This window comes from Petaurus breviceps, unplaced genomic scaffold (genome assembly GCF_028583685.1).
Source record: "Petaurus breviceps papuanus isolate PSGF00001 unplaced genomic scaffold, PetGlider_PUasm1.0 166, whole genome shotgun sequence".
Taxonomy (NCBI): domain Eukaryota; kingdom Metazoa; phylum Chordata; class Mammalia; order Diprotodontia; family Petauridae; genus Petaurus; species Petaurus breviceps.
In genome coordinates this window covers 815102-829873 of record NW_027185737.1, presented here as the reverse complement: position 1 = coordinate 829873, position 14772 = coordinate 815102, and the positions used below count along the sequence as shown (strand labels likewise).

At 39.0% G+C, this 14772-nt stretch overlaps 1 long non-coding RNA gene across 2 annotated transcripts in view; it reads left to right on the top strand.

Moving 5' to 3' along the window:
- The window catches only part of LOC138157009 (uncharacterized), a 130064-nt gene that overhangs the window by 99046 nt on the left and 16246 nt on the right, over positions 1–14772 (top strand). The window contains exon 5 of one of the 2 annotated variants that reach the window (XR_011167266.1): positions 5917–7014. The exons of the other annotated variant lie outside the window; for it this stretch is intronic. This is a non-coding gene — a long non-coding RNA (uncharacterized lncRNA). Of the gene's footprint in view, positions 1–5916; positions 7015–14772 lie in introns of those variants that run through there. 2 annotated transcript variants of the gene reach the window in all.

Sequence of the window (14772 nt, the reverse complement as noted above, 5' to 3'; positions counted from 1 at the left end):
TCTCCTCAGTGAGCTTTTAAGATTCTTTTTCCATCTGGCAAATTTGGCTTTTTAAGGCATTCTTCAGCTCATTGCTTTTTGGAGCCTCTTTTGACATTTGAGTTAGTCTGTTTTTTAAGGTGTTATTTTCCTCAGTCAGGCTGTTGACTTTCATTTCATAATTTTTTTGCATCGTTCTCATTTCTCTTCCCAATTTTTCCTCCACTTCTCTTATCTGCTTCTTAAGGTCCTCTATGGCCTGTAACCAGCTGGTATTTTCCTTTGAAGCTTTTGGTGCAGGAGTTCTGACTTCACTGTCTTCCTCCTGTTCCATGCTTTGATCCTTTTTGTCCCCAAAATAGGAGTATAATGTTGGATTCTTCTGTTTGCTTTGTTTGCTTTGCTTCCTTTGCCTGGTCATGTTGCCACTCAATTACTTGATTTTTGGGCTTTTTGTGACAGTAGAACTTTGCCACCAGACAGGGGAGCTTCCGTCCCAAACACTGGGGTTTTCTCAGCTGCCGGAGGTATTAGTTGGGTGCCCTCTCTGAGGTCTCCACACACTCTGGCAAGCTGGTTGCTCACCCCAGGACCTCCACCCTAGACTGCAATCCAGATCCAAGCAGGTTAAAGCAAGAGTGATTACACCTCAGACTGGTCACTTGGTCCCCTTACAGACTGCAGGCCAGGAGCTGAAGCTGTGACGTGGTGCTGGCTGAGCAGAGGTGACTCAGCGGCTTCTTGCCCTGGGGGCAAAAGCCTACGCTCTCCCTACTACTGGTCCCAAAGCCCACACTGCACTGACCTCTCACTTTGTCCTTTTGCATCTATGTGTTGATAATTCTGGAAATGGCCACAGCTGCTGGTGATCTGGAGTCCCTCTGGCTGGCTGGTCAGGCCCACAATGGGGCTAAAACCTCTGGCTCACAGGGGCCTGGCTCGGCTCCCAGAACACTGCACTGGCCGATTCCTGCTGGCTTGCTGGGCTGTCCTCAGCAGGAGGTTAGCTTCTCTGTGTCATTTTGGGGGTTCTGTAGTTCCAAAATTTGTTCAGAGACCCCTTTTACATGAATTGAGGAAGGTGGAAGCTGGAGCTGGGTGGAGGTCCTGTTTCTACTCTGCCATCTTCTCTCTCTCTCTTAAGAAAATTGCAGCTGCTTAGAAGTATACATTAATGGCAAAAAAAAAATAGTAGTAGGGCTAGTCACTGGTATTGTTGTTGTCATTTTTTTAGTCATGTCCTACTCTTTGTGACCCCTTTGGGGGTTTTCTTGACAGAAATACTGAACTGGTTAGCTATTTCCTTCTCCAGTTCATTTTATAGATAAGGAAAAGCAAACAGGGTTAAGTGACCTGCTCAGGGTCACACAGCTAGTGAGTGTCTGAGGTTGTATTTGTACTCAGTTCTTCCTGACCCCGGACCCAGCTCTCTATCCATTGTGCCATCAAGCTGCCCAAGGTCACACAGCTAGTAAGTGTCTGAGACAAGATTTGAACTCAGGAAGATGTCTTCCAGATTCCAGGCCCAGTGCTCTAGCCGTTGTGTCACCTAGCTGCCCAGAGTCAGGGAGACCTAACTTCAAATCTGACCTCAGACACTTACTACCTGTGTGACCCCTTGGCAAGTCACTCAACCTCTTTTGCCTTGTAAGATCCTTGAGGACAGAGATTGTGGCCTCTTTTGTATCCCCAGCACTTAGCACAAGTGCCTAGTGCATAGTTAAGTGTTAGCTGAATTAAATTGAATTGAATTGAATCTATAAAATGGAGGAATGGAGAAAACTGGGCATCTATCTCCCAAGATTGATCTGGTCACGTGACTAGCACATAGTAGGCACTATATGTGTAGGCTATTATTATTATTAATAGTAATCAAAAATACCTTTAAAATGAAAGTCAAGATCCTCTCCTTCACTAAAGGAAAATTTTCCCCTGTAAGAATATATTCAGTTTTGTTGAATAAGATATTACTGGTTACGAGCCTTTCTCTTTTGCTTTTTGAATATTATATTCCAGAATCTTTTCTCTATAGTAGCAGATATCAAGTCTTGTATTATTTTTACTCTGTCTCTTTGGTACTTGAGCTCTCTTTTTAATTGCTTGGGGTATTATTCTTTTCATTTGACCTAGAAACTCTAGATTTTGGCTCTGAATTCCTTGGAGTTTTCATTTGGGTGTTTATTTCAGGTGACTGAGAGATTATTTCTATTTTCGCTTTGCCTTCTTAGGTCATTCTCTGGTCCCTCCCATAGTCTTGGTTGGCCCTGCTTGGTCATCAATGTGTGGTGGCTAAGACTGGAATTCCTAAATTTAATCTCAGTCTCCTGGTGGTTTGATTGAGGTTTTGGCCTTTACTCATTCTATGTCTCCTCCTTTCACAATCCCTAACCAGATATAATTTGCAGCAAGTTTGCTGCAAGACCCCAGGTGGTTTGCTTCCCAAGTATTCTTCATGCCCTTTATCTACTGAGTCTGTGCTGCGCCTTGGGTTGTAAGCTTCCTGGGCCCTGGGTTGAGATTTTTGGTTCACTAGCGCTATCCCTATGGGAGACAATAACATTCGACAACAATGTCAAAGACAAAACTTCGACCTTGGCTTACTTATAAGCCATTTTGCTCAGAGTGGGTCTAGAAGCACAATGACACTTCAACTGGTCCTGCTTTGTCTCAGCTTCCTCTGCTTGGTCTGAGGATGTAGGGACTTCGGTCGCTTTTTGGGTCAAAATGGCTTCTGTCTATTCTACACGTCTCTTGATAACTGAACAGTCTGAGTCTGACTTGACTTATGGGCTGAGATGACCGAAAGCATGTTGTTTCCAGGACTAGAGGTGAGTTCCCCTAACAGACCATGCATTCGAACTTTTTAAAAACAAATTGAATATTTGAAATTTTGAACTGAATTGAGTATTTCAATATAGTTAGTTTTTATTATAACTCCTTGCATTTTATTTGATGTATTTAAAAATATTATTCTCAGAAGGGTTTTATAAGCTTTACTGGGATGCCAAAGAGGAATATAATCCAAAGACAGGTTAAGAACCCCAACATTACTGGGGTTCCTCAGAATCAGAAGGTGAAATAGAAAATTTGATAGGGATAGACCAGCTTCCCTGTTTCGGGAATTCAAAATCCAACACCTGGCATTAGATTTTTCTCATTAGATTTTTTTGGCTTGGTGCAAAATTCAGGGTTTTGCTGACATAGGTATATGGGAACTAGGAAGTTGGCCTCCTGTTCATGCAGCCTTCTTGACAAGTTTTCTTCTTCCTAACTCTTAATAGCAACTTATCTTCACAGCAACAGCAGTCACTAGGAATCAATCAAAGGCTTTCCCAGTTTCCTCTCTCAACAAAGGGCTAGAGACAATGTCCTTTGGACAGTGCTCCTCAAGAAAAGGTTCATACTTAAATCTTACATAATCTTAAATCATCAAATTGGACAGGGATTCCATCACATTCTTTACATTTGTAAACCAGACTTGCCCTTTCCATTGAGAGTCTTTGTGATGGAGGGGGTAGGTCCTAGGACTGACTGAACAGAGAATATATGAATCCTGTTTCACTAGTGTCTGACTCTTCCCGACCCCATTTTGGAATTTTCTTGACAAAGATACTAGAATGGTTTGCCATTTCCTTCTCTAGCTCATTTTTACAGATGAGGAACTGAGACAAACAGGGCTAAGTGATTTGCCAGCATCACACAGCTAGTGTCTGAACAGATTTGAACTCAGAAAGATGAATCCTCTTGATTCCAAGCCCAGTGCTCTATCCACTGTGCCACCTAGATGCCCTAAATCCTGGACAAAGATAGAGACCCCTAAAGACCATGAACCCTGAAAGCCAGGTTGCTGGGAGCTGTGGTTGTATTACAAGTACAGAGGAAAGCAACACTGCCCTATTAAGACACAATTCCTTTTTATTCAGTGGGTCATAATAGACTCCATCTGTTTCCAGGTCAAATTGTTATCATTTATTAAGAGACTACAAAGAGCCAGGAAGAATGCTAAGTACCAGAAATACTATTAATAAGAAAGAAAAATAGCTTTCTGCCCTCAAGGAGCTTATAGTCTGATGGGGGGGGGGAGGGTAGGAACTGGAGAATGCAACCCACAAAAGGAGGCAGGAAGAGAGTAGACATGCACGGCATCTTTTTCCATGGAGTGAAATCAGGTAGAGTAACAGATGCTGAGTGAAGTAGTATCGGATATCTTACATTTTCTTCTATGTTTTCAAACTTTTGATTTTGTTCTAATATATCTTGATTTCTGTATGATCTATTCTAGCTTTCAGGAAGTCCATTTTTGGGTAAAATTCATCACTTTTTCTTCTAAGCCATTCTTATAATTCCTTGGGAGCTTTTATTCCATTTTTAAATCTTTACTTCATTTATTCTAGGTATTCAGTTCCTGTGGAAAATCCCTTTTTTCCCCTTTGAGTCATTGGTAGAAATTGTTACAGAGTTAAATCTCTCCTTTATGGATATCTTTGCATTTATAATAATTTTTACTGATATGTATATATATATATATACATATAAGTGTGTGTATATCTATGTCTATCTATCCAGAGAAATAGACATATATGTATGTATACATATGTGTGTATATATGTGCGTGTGTGTGTGTGTGTGTGTATGTCCAGCTTTAGTTCCTGAATTAGGGCTTTGTACCAGGCCTAGCCTCTGTTTTCTGATGCACTTTTGGGTGGGGTAATCAGCCTTGTTTGGTATTACCCTGGGTTACCTGAGTTCCTGAGCTGACCTCCTCCTCCTGGAATTATCACAAGACAGAATGCCTTCAGAGCCCCTGGTAGCTTTAGCTTTTTGAGTGAAAGACAAATCATTAAAAATCATTGGACTCCCTGAAAGCCATGATTTTTTAAAAAGCCTAGATACTGTATTTCAAGAAATAAAAAATGAAAACTGCCTCAATATATTAGAATAAGAGAACAAAATAAATATAGAAAGAAGCCATTCTGAAAGGAGCCCCCAAAAGCAAAATTTTTAGGAATGTCAAGTCAAAATCCAGAGTTCACATGTCAAAGAAAAAGTACTTCTAGCATCTAGAAAGAAGCAGTTCAAGCACCAAATAACTACAGCTTTGAAAAACTTAACTCTGATCAATGCAATAACCAGCTATGTCTCCAGAGGACTTAGGATGAAGCTAGCATAGAGTATGATGGCCACAAGATACAGCAAGAGTTATACATTTTTGGGCATGGCTGATGCATGGATTTGTTTTGATTGATTATGCTCATATTTTACAAAGTTTTAGTTTTGTTTGTTTTTTTAAGTTTCAATGAGAAAGGGGGATGAGGAGGGTTCACAATAATGATGCCAAAAATAAGAGAGCCACTGAAACATTTTTAAAAGCACAAAAGATAGCTGACTGTAATGCCAAGCAAAGGCAAATTGCCAAGGTTTGAAATACCAGCATAGGTGCTCTCCATTTTATTCAGTGAAAAATTAAGAACAGAGAAAATCAAAATATAGCATCATTCAAAATACAGCATTTGCCAAGTGTAATTCAGTAATTTCCAAGTACTACCCCACCCCTGGACATTACACTCATTTAATCAATCCCAAAGACCCTCTTCTAAGTACTACTCCACCCCTAGGCTGTACATTCATTTAGTCAACCACAAAGCCCCTCTTCTCAAATGGAGATTAGTTTCCAATCATAAGTAAAGTACATTCATTTGTTCAATCACAGAGCACAGAAAGGTCAAAAGTTTCTCCACCCTTGGATTACAACTGAATAGGCCATCTACCCCAGAGTTACAACAAGCTTAAGCACAGCATTTAATACCTAAAGAGAGGTCTTTTCTTCATCTTGACCCGAGGCAAGTTCTCAGCAATCTTTGTTCCTGGGGAGACAAAGTTTAGCAAGGCCAGAAGATACATTGCCAGTGTCTTCATTAATTCATTCTCTGTCTGCAGAACAGTCTCAGGAGCTCTGAACCAACAGCCAGGTTCCAAAACCTCTGCAACAACAGCACTGTCCTTCACCAGTGGACAGAATTCACTCTCTGTCTACAGAAGAGTCTCAGGAGCTCTGAACCAACAGCAAGATTCCAACACCTCTGCAACAACAAGACTGTCTTTCACCAGTGGACAAATCTGGCAAAACAACATCAAAACAGACAGACAAAGTACTAGCGTAACAGCCATGTCTCCTCAGCCCTTGGCAGCTCTCGGTGGCAGCTCTCAAAAGTCCTGGGCAATTCAAACTGGCCCTCAGCAATCCTCTCAGTCTCTCTCTGCCTCCAAGATGCTGCTTCTATCTCTCTAAATTTAAGTCACTAGCTCCTCCCAGTTCAGCCTTCTCTTCTCAGGTCAACAAGTCCATCCCACAAGTGGAATTCACAAGCTCTGGGTTTTAACACAATCAATCCAAAATCCAAGCCAATACAGGGGGATCTTTAAATTCCATTACTATTACACTGACAGAGGTTCAGAAGTAAGCATAGACAAGTAGTACAAGCAGATAAGCAGTATAGTTTTGAAGAAAGCACACAGAATTTATTATATACTTTTTTTAAAAGCAAGTGGTATGAAATGGAGATTCACAGTTTCATAGTTTCACTCTTTTGTGAAATGCTCCTTTCTTTTGTGCTTAAATTCAGAATTAAAAAAAAAAGATTAAAAGAAAAAAAGAATCCAGGAAATAGACTCTCCTTTTGTATGGCTTATGAAAGTGAGCAGTGAAATGTTTTGTCCCTTTTCTTTTTCCCTTGGTTTCTCTCCCTTGGCCTTCCATACTGAGTACAATTCCCCAGGAGCAGAAAGTTGTAACTGGCAGACATACATGACAAAGGTCAGCTGCCTGTGCTTGTCCAGGTGGCCCTTGAGAAGGAGATTGCGGATGTGAAGCTCCAGGCTCCTTCCTACCTTTGTTTCTGTTTCTGAGCATAGGCCAGAGACCAGAATTTCAGGATGCTTCTTTGTCTTGGAAGTTACCCTATGGTTAATTCTGATATCTGGATTTCATGAATTTGAGGGTTCCCAAAAGAACTAGAGTTCTAGTGTTTAAGAGTCAGGTACCATTCTCTGAAAAGAAATTTGAAAAAATAAAAAATTTTAAAAATTAAAAAAAAAAGAAATTTGATAGCATCCTTCTTGGAGAAGGAAGATTATCCTCACCACTCTCTACCAGAAGGATGAAAGTCATGGATATTGCAGGTTGGGGGAATGGGGGGCGGGGTGAAGAAGAGGGGCAAGAGATACAATAATAATAATAATAATAGCTAGCATTCATATATCACTTTTAGATTTGCAAAGCACTGTGTGTGTGTTATCTTATTTGATCTACCCATTTTGCAGGAAAACATTTGTTGCTTTTTAGTCATTTTCAATCATGTCTGACTCTGACCCCATTTGGGGTTTTCATGGCAAAGATACTGAAGTGGTTTGCCATTTCCTTCTCCAGCTCATTTTATAGATGAGGAAACTGAGGTAAACAGGGTTAAGTGACCTGCCCAGGGTCACCCAGTTATCAAGTGTCTGAGGCAAGGTTTGAACTCAGGTCTTCCTAACTCCAGACTTGGCATTCTACCCATGGGGAAACACAGGACACAAGCAATATCTAGGCTTAATTCAGATTTCTCTGAAGTTTCCAAGTTGCCAAGCAGAGCTAGGGAGAAATAATATTCCCTTGGAGTCAGTTGATAAGATCAAACCTAGTCAATGAAAACCCAGAGGCTTTTGTTAGATGCTGGTGGGAGGGATTATACAGTTTTAATAAGTGCATATGACTTTCTGGTTCTGATCTCATTAAGTTTTTCTGTAATTTTTAGTATGTTTTCTCTTTATCATTTATGTGACTCCATGATATTCTGTTGCTCTTCAGTTGGACACATAGTAGAAACATAAGATTGTTGCTAGGATCAAATCTGATCCCATATGTGAGGAACTTTACAAGCCTTAAAGTTCTCCATATGTGCTAGTTTTTATCATTATAGTTTCCCACATAATGTTTTGTTACAGAATAGCTATGAATATTTGTATAGGGTTCTTTCTCAATATCAACCAAAGCACAGATTTGGAGAGAGACTAGAGGCTTTCCCAGTACAAAAATGAAGAAAACAAGAATGCCCCTTCTCCCTACTAATTTTTTTTAAATAGAAATTCAGTAAGACAAGAGAACAAAGTCAAAGGTATAAACACTGGCAAAATTGAAGACAAATTATTGCTATTTACTTATGACATGATGATGTAATAAAACTAATTGAGACAATAACTTCAACAAGTTTATAGGATTAAATGTGCATCTACAAGAAATAATCAACATTTCTATGTAATATTAATAAAAATGAGGAAGAAACACTAAATAATAGAAATTCCTTTCAAAATTACTACAAAATGCATAAAATATCTAGAAATTAGTACACATATATATGAAAGATTCATATAAATACAACTTTAAAACACTCAACAGAGATAAAGGGAAACATAAATAACTAGAGATAGACATTGCTTGGTAGCTAGGCGGTGAAGTGGGTGGAGTACTGGCCTTGGAATCAGGAAGACTTATCTTCATAAGTTCAAATCTGGTCTCAGATATTGTAGTACCAACACAGTATTCAAAGCACTGACAGTGACTATGAATATGCCGGCATACTTCTCAATCACAAAATATAACGGACTCTCCATATAGAAGACAGAAGCAAAACATTTATTCAAACACCAGAAAACTGAATCCCAAAACCAGAAAGCCAAATCCATTATAGCAATAAAGAAGTTAATGCATCATAACACAGCAGAGAACCACACCATCTTTTAACCTCCCCACAGACATTCACAAGCCTGACTGTCTGCTTGCCAGCCATCCTCTCTCTTCCCTCTATCTAGCTGCTCTGACTCCCAACTTCCTGTGGGCTCTGCTCTGCCCTTCAGCAAGCTCCTCCCACCACAGGTTCCATGTGATTACATTCGGCCTATTAGGGGACAGGGAAGATCTTCAAAACAGTAAATATCTTCAAATTCCCTTAGGCTTATTAAAGGGCAGGGAAGATTTTCAAATTCCCATTACCATCACAGATACTATGACCCCGGACAAGTCACTTAACCCTGTTTGCCTCAGTTTCCTCATCTGTAAAATGAACTAGAGAAGGATATGGCAAATCACTTTAGTATCTTTGCCAAGAAACCCCAAGTGAGGTCATGAAGAGTCGGACACAACTGAAACTACTACCAATATCAATCACTGTAGAGATTGGTCCTTTTTTTCCCCTAACTTTTTTCATGTTTTAGAGACATAATCCTAGCAATGGAATTGTTGGATCTAAAACCATGAGTTTTGTGTCTCATTACATATTGCAGATCACTTTCCAAAATGTTCATGTCTGACTATATTCCTACCAGTAATTTATTAGAAAGCATTTTTCTTCACAATTTTGCTAATATTGGATATTATCTTTTGTTGTTGTTATTTTTGCCATTGTAACAGGCAGAAGGACATATCTTAAGGTTGACTTGATTTTCATTTCTTTGATTACCAAGGAGTTTGAGTATCTTTTTTTGGGGGGGGGGAGGGCAATTGGGGTTAAGTGACTTGCCCAAGATCACATAGCTAGTTTTTGTGTTAAGTGTCTGAGGCTGGATTTGAACTCAGGTCCTCCTGACTCTGCACCACCTAGCCGCCCTGAGTATCTTTTTAAATATTTTTCCACAAAGCTGTTATTCTACATTTCCTCTATCTCATACAAGATATTTTGAACCTAAGTGTATGACATTATATTTATCCCTATTATATTTCATCTATTACATTTAACTTTCTGAGATCTTTTTAGATACTGATTCTGTCATTCAATCAGTTGGCTATCTGTCCCAGCTCTGTGTCATCTGTCACTTAGAAAAGACTACTTGTTAGAAAGTATTATGAGAGAGCAAAAAGAAACTGTATTTATTAGATAACCTGGACCCACAATCCAGCTGTTCCATTCATTAGCTTTGTGACCTCCGGTAAACCTAGGTCTTAGATTCCTCATCTGTGAAATGGGGATAATAATAGTTACTATGCTTACTTCACAGGTTTTCTATGAAGAAAGAACCATTTTGATCATGAGTAAATGCTGTGAATCAAGAGTTAGTTATTATTCTCTGTAACTGATTCATCAAATAATTGAATCTCTGATAAGATATAGCTTGTGCATCATCCTTTGCCTTGTAAAGAGTGCCCTGGAATGAGCCTATAAATTCTCAGCATTGGTAGGTACTTTTGGTTCAAGGCTTCTAAATCACACTGGTGAGAAAATACTGATCCCAGTCGTTCTTTCTTTGTTTTCCCAGTTAGACACAGAACTACAAAGCTTCCAAATGGGTTTATGCTTAAAAAAGGTTTGAATGAGGGGTGGGGTAGTTTTGAGTAGGAAGCATTTGTCTTCTTTTAAGAATGACTTCATTAATCAAATATTTTTGGTGAATGAAAAAGATCCTCAGATCAGCCTCTTCCACTTTACCACCTCGAGAAAACTCAGTGAAAAAAAGAATCAGAGTTTCAAAATATATGTGCTCCTACCCTCTAGGCAGGTCCCTTAAAGTAGCGGTGTCAGATTTGAATAGAAACAGGATGTACTAAAACATACATAAGATTCCTTGTGAGCCACATATGACTTAATTTTAAAATGTAATACCATGTTTTATTGTATTTTTATTTATTTCATCATAGATTTCCTAATTATATTTTAATTTTATTCAGGCTGCACTCAGGAGTATTGTGGGCCACCTGCAGGCTGAGTGTTTGACACCTCTGCCCTGAAGGGACAGCTCTGTGATGCTGTGTGCTGGTAGGGAGACTCCTGATTAGCTGAGAAACTCCTGGGAAATGGAAACCAGGGAGATAAAGAGAGAAATAAGGCAAAAAGAGGCAAGGCATAGATTTTGAATAGTAAACAGGAGACTGCTTGGAATCATAGGTGTGTTTGGGAAAGCCTTGATTTCCAGTGCCTACAACCTCAGAAACTCCTAAGAGTTAACTCATTAGGTAATATGGCAGTCCTGTTAGAGCTGAGATTTCACTTCATTCTTGGGTTGCAGAGCTCCCTAATTCTTAGGTATTCTATTGTACGACTTTCCTAATTATTGTTTTACTTGCTTACTTTGATGGATATACTTGTCAGTTCTCCACAATAGTCTATAATAACTGTATGATGTAATAACCATTGCTTTTGTTGCTCAGTCATGTCTAGCTCTTTGTATGACCCTATTTGGGGTGTTCTTGGCAGAGATACTGGAGTGGTTTGCCATTTTCTTCTCCAGCTCTCTTTATAGATGAGGAACTAAGGCAAACGGTGTTAAATGACTTGTCCAGGGTCACACAGCTAGTATCTGAGGCTAGATTTGAACTCAGGAAGATGAGTCTTCCTGACTCCAGCTGCACTCTATTCACTTCACCACTTAGCTGCCCCACATGATAGGAGGAGAAGCTGAACCAACTGAGCTTAAGTCATTCACCTCCAGGTCTGAGTTAGAGCCACTTCCCCGGTACCCATTGAGAAAGGGGGTCGATTGAGAAAAGAGTAGCTTTAACTTAAAACAAACAGGGAAAGTGACTTCTGTTCTGAACTACAAAAGTATCAAACACCTAGACTTCAAATATCTAATTATAATAGAAATCATTCTAAGTAGAATACCCTTTTAAAAAAAATATTCCCATTATTTATTTATTTATTTTTAGTTTTCAACATTCGTTTCCACAAGACTTTGAGTTCCAAATTTTCTCTCCATCTTTCCCCTACCCCCCTCCACCTTAAGATGGCAAGTATACTAATTGCCCCTTCTCCCAGTCTGCCCTCTCTTCTATCCCCCCATCCCCTCCCTTACCCCCTTATCTCTTACTTTCTTGTAAGGCAAGATGGATTTCTATACCAATTGCCCATATATCTTATTTCCCAGTTGCATGTAAAAACAATTTTTCAGAATTTATTTATTTTTAGTTTTCAACATTTATTTCCACAAGATTTTGAGTTCCAAATTTTCTCCCCATCTCTTCCCTACCCCCACCCCAAGATGCTAAAAATATAAAAATATTCATAGTTGCATTTTTGATGTTTTTACTGGAGACAAACAGGTACCCATTGATGGGAAATGGAAGAACAAATTGTGGCTTATGGATATAATGTACTATGAAAGTTCAACAAGAAAGAAGAAATACAAGAAACATGGAAAGTTTTGTACAATCTGATTCAGAGTGAAATAAGCAGAACCAAAATAATAGCATGTACAATGAATGCAATAATATAAATGAAAGATTACTTTAAGGACGTGAACATTGAGTAATTGAAAAAAAAATAATGGCCCCCAATAACAGGTAATGAAATGTCTCCTCAGTAGAGAGATAGGGAATTATGAGGTCAGAATGTTGCATATGGGGTCAGATATGATTGCTGTATTAGCACAATTTGCTTAGCCATTCCTTAATCAATAAAAATATCTGTTTTGTTTCTAGTTCTTCTCCTCTGCAAAAAGTACAGCTATAAATATTTTGATATATTTGAGATCTTTCTTTTTATCATTGACCTACTTGGGGTATATGATTAGCATTGGAATCCCTGTCAAAGGATGTGGTCCTTTAGTTGCTTTCTTAGCATAATTCCAAATTGCTTTTCAGAATGGTTGGATCGATTCACACACCAATGCCAACAATGTACCTGTTTTCCTGTATCCCCTCTACAACTCATAACTTTCCTTTTTGGTCATGTTGGCTAATTTGGTGAATGTGAGGTGAGCTTCAGAATTGTCTTAATTTGTATTTCTCTAATTATTAGTGATTTAGAGCAACTTTTCTCAGTTTCCTCATCTATAAAATGAATTGGAGAAGGAAATAACAAATCACTCCAGTATCTTTGCCAAGAAAACCCCAAATAGATCACAAAGAGTCAGACGTGACTGAAATAACTGAACAACAACAAACAGAATTTATAAGGTAAGATGGACAGGTATTTTTGTCCCCATTTTATTGATGAAGGAGTTGACTCATAAAATTTAACTTCCAAGATCACACAGCAATTAATAGCAAAATCAAGACTAGAACTCATACCTTCTGACTTCTTGACTAATGTTCTTTGCACTATATGGACAGTCATTTAGAAAAAAAAAAATTAGAGGAAATTATTCCCTTCATACCTAATTCCAGTTCCCAGGTTTTTGAGAGATGAAAAGGGAAAGCAGAGAGGAAATGTGCCAACTTGGCCTAAGTAGGGTACCAAATTTATGAGTAGAACAAAAGCAAAAAAAAAGGAAAAATTGTGAAACACATTTATTACCATCAGACACTTGAGTGTCATTATACTGGGACCTTAGGTACCTCAGGAGCGTAACCCAACACAACACTGTTCTGACAAAAGATACATACATACATACACACACACACACATGCAAAATACAAGGTCACACAAACATAGAAACAAGAAACAGATTCCTGGCGTCTCATTATTGCTCTTGGAAGATTTGTTCCTGGTACTTTTTCTTCCTTCCTTCCCTTTTCTCCTCTCTTCATCTTCCCCTTTCTTCACTCTTCTCTTCCTTCTTCAGCAGTCTTCCATCTCTCATCATTGGTTACATGATTTTTTCACAGCCCCCAGTAGACTGTCTCACCTTTCTAAATACAGAATGCTGCAAACAAAACCCATGAGAACACCTTGCTCCTCAAAAGAAAACTGACACTAGAACCTTGCCCAGACCCCACAGCCACCTCCAAACAGGACACATGGACACACATGAGGAGGCAGGAGTCAGATACCAAACTGCTATGAGAAGGTACTGTAGCACATAGCTACTTTGCTAAGGATTACTTAATACAGTGCTGACAGCTAAGTCATAGCAGGCATAGCTTTGATCTTCCCTGATAATCAGCAGCATTACAGGATGTAGCAAAGCCTAGGGTTGGCAGGTGAATTTTGAATGGCACTGTCCTGGCAGTGGTGGAGTTTCTTAACACATGGCTGAAACTGTTTACCTTGTGACAGCTGTCTAGACTTGAGACATATTCCATATCACTTTATACTGTACTTGGAAATACAATCTTCACAGGAATAAATATTTCATTACAGTTAAAAAGTCAATGATTCCTGGGGCAGCTACGTGGCACAGTGAATAGAGCACTAGCCCTGGAGTCAGGAGGACCTGAGTTCAAATTTGGCCTCAGACATTTAACACAAAACTAGCCACGTGAACTTGGGCAGTCACTTAACCCCAATTGCCTTACCTTACCCTCTCCAAAAGGGAAAAAAAGAAAAAAGAAAAATCAATGATTCCTAACAAGACACTCAAAAAAAGTTGTCAAATTTCCTCATGTTTTATAGGCATACAATCTATTACCAAATTGGTAAAATACAAACATCATCTCATTATTATTATTATTACTTATTAGAGGCAGATATGTGGTATAGTGAACATAGTGCTAGTCTTCAAATCAATAGTCAATAAACATTTATTAGGAGCCTACCATCATGTGCCAGGTATTGTGCTAAGTCCTGGGAATACAAGTGCAAAGATAGTCCCTGTCCTCAACAAACTCAAAAATCTAATAAAACTCACAATCAAAAAACTTATAGTCTAATCTAATGAAGACAGCACAGAAAAAGAAGCTGAAAGTCAGGGGGTGAGGAAAGGAAGGTAAGGTACAAGATGAAATCTTGTAGCTGGTTAGGAAATGATGAGATGACTTCCCTAGACCTGCTCCTTAAATGGAGAATCTGAGACCAGTTGTTTGATGTCCACCCTCCACACTCTCCAATCAGAGAGACTGGTCCAAAGAAGAAATGACAGAATGTCAAACATAGGATATGGAGGGTA